The sequence below is a fragment of the Saccopteryx leptura genome, chromosome 3 (assembly GCF_036850995.1).
Source record: "Saccopteryx leptura isolate mSacLep1 chromosome 3, mSacLep1_pri_phased_curated, whole genome shotgun sequence".
Taxonomy (NCBI): Eukaryota; Metazoa; Chordata; class Mammalia; order Chiroptera; family Emballonuridae; genus Saccopteryx; species Saccopteryx leptura.
In genome coordinates, this window is record NC_089505.1 from 69,812,506 (window position 1) to 69,818,505 (window position 6,000).

Here is a 6,000-nt window from a genome sequence, read left to right on the forward strand (position 1 = left end):
ATGACTCACAGGACTCATCAGAATGGTTATATTCATGGTTACAGTTTTTTAGAGCAAAAGAATAGAGATTTAAATCAGCAGAGGGAAGTGGCACATAAGGCCAGGTCTGAGAAACCAGGCATGAGCTTCCCTTTGTCTCTCCCCGTGGAGTTGTGCAGATGATGCTTACCTCTCCCAGCAACCATGTGTGGCAACACTTATGGTATTGCCAAGCATGGAAACTTACTGAGCCTTGGTGTCCAGGGTTTTTATTGAGGGTCTGGTCTTATAAGCATGGCTGACCACCCCATGGCCAACCTTAGTCTCCAGCCCCTCCAGAAGTCAAGATGATATTGTGTGCCCCAAGATCCCCCCATCAATCATATTGTGAGCATATAGCGTCTAGTTGTGGCCCAAGGCCTCAGGTAAACCAAGGCACACACATCAGGCTGGATATTCCAAAGGCATATCCTAGGATATGGACAATGGCCAAACCTATCTAGGGTAAGCTTAATCTTTCAAGGATCTGTTAGAATATTGGGAGACACTAAGTGAGTCTTTTTTTTTTCAACTTGAATGTCTCCCCACAGGGCTACTTCCTCATGTTAGGATGGAAGTCATGAAGATACCAGTGGAAGAAGGCATGTGTACTACAGTCCCTTGCAGATTAGAATTTCCAAAAGAATCCCCAAACAATTCCTTGATCATGGGCTACTGGCTCAATAAAAACATCAGCTACCCTGTCATTACAAATCAATCCAATGCTGCCATAGATGATAGCACCAATGGAAAATTCAACATTATTTGGAATCTTGAAGAGCAAGACTGTACCCTGCTGACCCACCATGTACTCCAAAGGGACAACATGACGTACTTATCCTCTGCGGTTCTAGGAGAACAAAGGGGCGCTTTACTGAAGGAGAATATCACACTCTTCCTGTCAGGTGACATTCAATCTCAGACAATGGGCAGTTTGGGAAGAAGGAACTCCAGAAAGGGTTTTAATAATTGTGTGGTTTTTACCTCACTGGGCACCAACTAGGCTTTACAAAACCATAGCGATTTAATTTTTACAGCGATCATGCAAAGAGATGGGTAGAGTTGATAACTTTATTTTTCTAAATAGAAATGGCAGGCCCTGGCCGGTTGGCTCAGTGGTAGAGCATCGGCCTGGCGTGCAGGAGTCCCGGGTTCGATTCCCAGCCAGGGCACACAGGAGAAGCACCCATCTGCTTCTCCACCCCTCCCCCTCTCCTTCTTCTCTGTCTCTCTCTTCCCCTCCCACAGCCAAGGCTCCATTGGAGCAAAGATGGCCCGGGCACTGAGGATGGCTCTGTGGCCTCTGCCTCAGGCACTAGAATGGCTCTGGATGCAACAGAGTGACTCCCCAGATGGGCAGAGCATTGCCCCCTGGTGGGCATGCCGGGTGGATCCCAGTCGGGTGCATTCGGGAGTCTGTCTGACTGCCTCCCCGTTTCCAGCTTTGGAAAAATGAAAAAAAAAAAAAAAAGAAAAAGAAATGGCAAAGAGAGAGAAAATGACTTAGCCAGCAGCACCCAGCCAATAAGAGATGGAGGTGTAAATAATCACAGATAAGCTGCTGGGAAAGGGCAGAGCCTAGAGGGAGAATGGGATTGGGAAGGCAGGAGGCAGAGTTGGAGCGGGCCCTAGGGAGTCTAGGCTGGGGTCCAAACGTGGACTCATAGGCAATCTAGATCCTTAGAAGATTCAGTCGCCCTCAGTCTTAAAAGTCTAAGGTTTGGGCTCAAGTTCTGCCACCTTAAAGGAAGTCTCTTCCATTTGCTCACCTAGATGATGGGGTATGCCCCTTCCATGCAGAGAAGGGAAGTATACTTATGAAAAGCCACCTAACACTGACCATCCCAAGTTCCATGAGGTTGGGGAATGGGGGAGGAGCACCAAGTGAGCTAGTAGGTGGGGAAGTACTTTTTAACCTGAGAACACCATGCATTAGTGAAATGTCTGTGAGGGTTCTTTGTCCCCAAGGGTTAGGTACATCTATGTACCTACATCTCTCTCCTTCAGACCTGACCCAAAAGCCAGAGCTCTATATTCCAGAGATTCCTATGCTTGGGAAGCCGGTGACCTTGACCTGTACCATCAAAGGCTCCTGCACAGAAACAAAAGCCCTCTTCCTCTCCTGGAAAGAATCCACCATGTCCTTCAACACAGATGGTTTCAGAAACTCCTCCTCCTCTTCCTCAGTGCTGTACTTCGCTCCAAAACCTGCGGACCACGGCACCACCTTGCAATGTCAGTTAAACTTCTCCCTGCCTAACTTGACCAGAAGTGTCCAGTTCCCGGTGGCCTGTGAGTGCTGGTGGGCAAGGGAAGACCCAGAGCCTGAGAGAAATGATAAGCCCCAGAGAAAGGCCTGAGTCCTTGTAGGAAGGTAAGGGAAGAAGTCTGGGAAGCAGCCCCATCTTCCCCTGGCTTCTGGGGCTGAACGGTCAGAGGTGAGAGCTGAGCCGAAGTCTGAGACAGATGAGGAGAGGGGATGAAGGAGAACTGCTCTGAATCCCAGCCCCTCTGAGCTGCAAGAAAACCTTACTGAAATTCCTCTGAATCCTAAGCGAGAAGGCTGGGTCTTGGAGGAAGGGGGGGAAGGGAATTCGAGATGCTGTGCCGACTCCTGGTCCTCCCTCCCCACAGTACCCGTTACCCTGTTCCGTTACTCTTGTTCCTTGAAGATGGTTATGCAGTGCAGCTGTTTGTTCTATGGTGTCCCCACACCCACCGTGCAGTGGTTCATGGAAGGCGTTCCTGTGAGAGGGAGAAACATGAGTAACATCCTCCAGGTGATGACCACCCTATCTGCCCCCTGGGCCAACAGCACCATCAACATCATCAGGAATCCAGAAAGAGTCACAAGCCTCTACTGCGAGGGGAAGAACAAATACGGAGTCCACGCATCAAAGGGCTTCCTGGTAGCAGGTAGGTATACAGTGGTCTAGTGACTAGGCTGGAATGACAGCGCCTAGGGACTGGGTAAGAATGGGCATGGGGACAAAGGAAAAAAAGGTCTCTCAGACTTCACAGCCTTACTCTCTCACTTCTGATTCCAGATAAGAATTTAGTTTCCAAAGTGTTTGTGAAAGGGCTGATCCAGGGCATCATGTATGGAATCATTATAGCAACACTCTTCTTCTTCTTCCTTGTTCTTCTTGTGTGAGTATCAAGGTAAAATTCATCAGCATGCCTTTCCAAAAGCTGACTATATTTTTTTTTTCCTTTATGTCCTTTCTTATAATTTTTCCAATTTATTGTACTGTGTCTACCCTCTTGACATGGACCCTTATCATTAAACTGAAGTCATTTTTCTTCTCCAATATTTGCTTTAAGGCTACAAATTTCCCTCTCACAAATTTAATATAAAATATTGTACTATCACTTAGTCAAAATATTTTAATTTCCATTAAGACTTTTTGACCCAAAGCTATTTTTAGACTCATCAAATTTTCTAACAACTCTCATTTTTACATTTTTAGCTTAAATCCAGTAAGTTCAGAGAATATATACTATATATGGTTTCTTTTTTTGTGTGTGGTACAATTTTTGTTCAGTTTTTGTAAATATTTCATGTGGGCTTGAAAAGATTGTGTATCCTATACTTGTTAATAAATTCAGTATTGTGTGTGTGTGTGTGTGTGTGTGTGTGTGTGTGTGTGTGTGTGTGTGTGTGTGTAGGCTTTAAATCAAGATTATTAAACATGTATTTTAAATCTCTAGGTGTACTCTGACTTCTGCTTGGTGAGCCTCTCTACACTTACTCTCCCATTCCTGTTTACTTCTCGTACCTGGTCAATGTTTACTCATCATTTAAGATTGCTCTCTCAGCTCTTCCACCATGTGCTCCAGGAAACCTTCCCTGGCCCCTGGGTTGGATACCTTTTGAGAACTCCCATAGCCTTCTGACCTTGGGAGTATTTGCACTAATGCTTTCACTCTGGTGTGACTAAGTGTGGGTGTCTTTTTGTTGTTGTTGGTTGTTATTTATATTTGTTTGGCCTCTTTCATCTGTATTTTTGGTGTCTTTTCTCAATCCTGAAAAATTCTCAACTTTTGTTTTTTTCATATATTGCCTCTGCCCTTCTCTTTCACTACAGGATTCTCATTAGATACTTGTCAAACTTTCTTTCAGTCTTTTTAAATCTTACCTTGTAGTCTTGTATTTTCTAGCAATGTAGACGAGCAAACGAGTACACTAGGTTGAAGGTCTGTATGAGGAAGATACTGAGGGAACCCTTCCCCTTCAGTACTTCCATCCTTTGGTGGGGGCAGTGCGTCAGTACTTCCATCCTTTGGTGGGGGCAGTGCATCAGTACTTCCAGAAATGCTTCAACTGACCCCTACTCAGCCTTCTCCAACACAGCACTCTGTCAGTGTTATAAATGGGTTTCTTGTCTGTGGCCAGTAGCTCAGTGGCTCGAGCATCAGCCCGGCATATGGACGGATATCCTGGGTTCAATTCCTGGTCAGGGCACACAGGAGAAGCAACCACCTGCTTCTCTCCCACTCCCTCTTCCCCTTCCCTCTCTCTTCCCCTCTCACAACCAGTGGCTCCATTGGTCCCAGAGACTGAGGATAGCTTAGTTGTATGAATGCATCAGCCTCAGGTGCTAAAAATAGCTCAAGTATCGGCCCTAGACAGGCTTGCGGGGTGATCCTGGTTGGGGTGCATGCAGGAGTCTGCCTCCATATCTCCCCTCCTGTCACTTAAAAAAATATGTTTCTTTTTCCATAGCTCTCATTTTCTCTTTTCCCTCTCACTCTCAGCAGTAGGTTTACTTACTTAACAGGAAAAAGCAACCCCAACAGCTACAAAGTTATTACCACTGGTGCCAATGACTCACTTCTTGCCTTTTTCAGAGAAAGAGGCATTCTTCTTCTTGTCTGAGATTAGCCCCACCCCCTTTGCTTGGGAATCCATCTCCTCCACACTCCATTAATCATCTCTTCTCTCTCCGAAATTTTTAATCATTCTGTCTTTACTGGCTCTTTAGCTGAAGGATATAATCATTCCCACATCTCTCCCACTTGAGCCTCACACACTTCCTCTGTGTACCATCCAGTATTTTATCTTGAGAGAATAGCTTACACCCACTTCCCAATTCTCATCACCCTTACATTCTTCAATCCATAGCAATCTGCTCTCCAGCCCCGTGCCACTATGAGAGCAACACTGTCTAACACAACCAGTTATCCTTAGTGTCAAAACCCAATAGCGGATGTCCTGTGTTTCCCTTGTTCATCTTTAGCTGGCATCTATGATTTGAGTGGATGGAGTGAGGTCCTCCAACCCACTGGTCTCTTTTGACAGCAAAGGATTTTGCCAAAGGCATCTGTTGAAAGTGATGTGAGTGAGAGGAGGGGTGAGGGATCGGGAATTTAAGAAAGGTGGTGATGATGTCAGAGGTGGTTACAACAACCACTGAGGAGAAGAGATGGGATCTGTACAAAGACATGGAAAGCAATTAATGAGCAGCAGCGAAGGTCCCGTGGTGACTGGAGCTTATTAACTGTGAATGGTGCCAACTGTCTTTGCTGTGGGATGTTTCCTCCCAGCCGTGGTTATTGGGAGATAAAGACTAGGTGGAATTGATCTAGGTTTGGACCGTTGCAGGCAGAGTGCCATGGAAGGGTAATGATGTGGGCAATGAGGGAAGCATTGAGAGTGGAGGGAGAGAGCACTTCGAGTGAATAGCCATTTACCTAGTGACGTAGGGAATGAAAGAAAAGAAACCAAGATGGATGCTGGGGAATGTGGGGATTGAAGCTTCCACCTGTGAGATCAAGGAATAAGAACACTGCTTGACCAGGTGGTAGTGCAGTGGATTGAGCTTCAGCCCAGGACACTGAGGGCCCCAGTTGGAAACTCTAAGTTCTCCGGATATAGCAGATAGAGCGTGGGGCCACTGGCTTGAGCATGGGGTTGCCAGCTTAAGCACAGGATCAGCAACATGCACCCAAAGGTCGCTAGCTTGAGCAAGAGGTCACTGG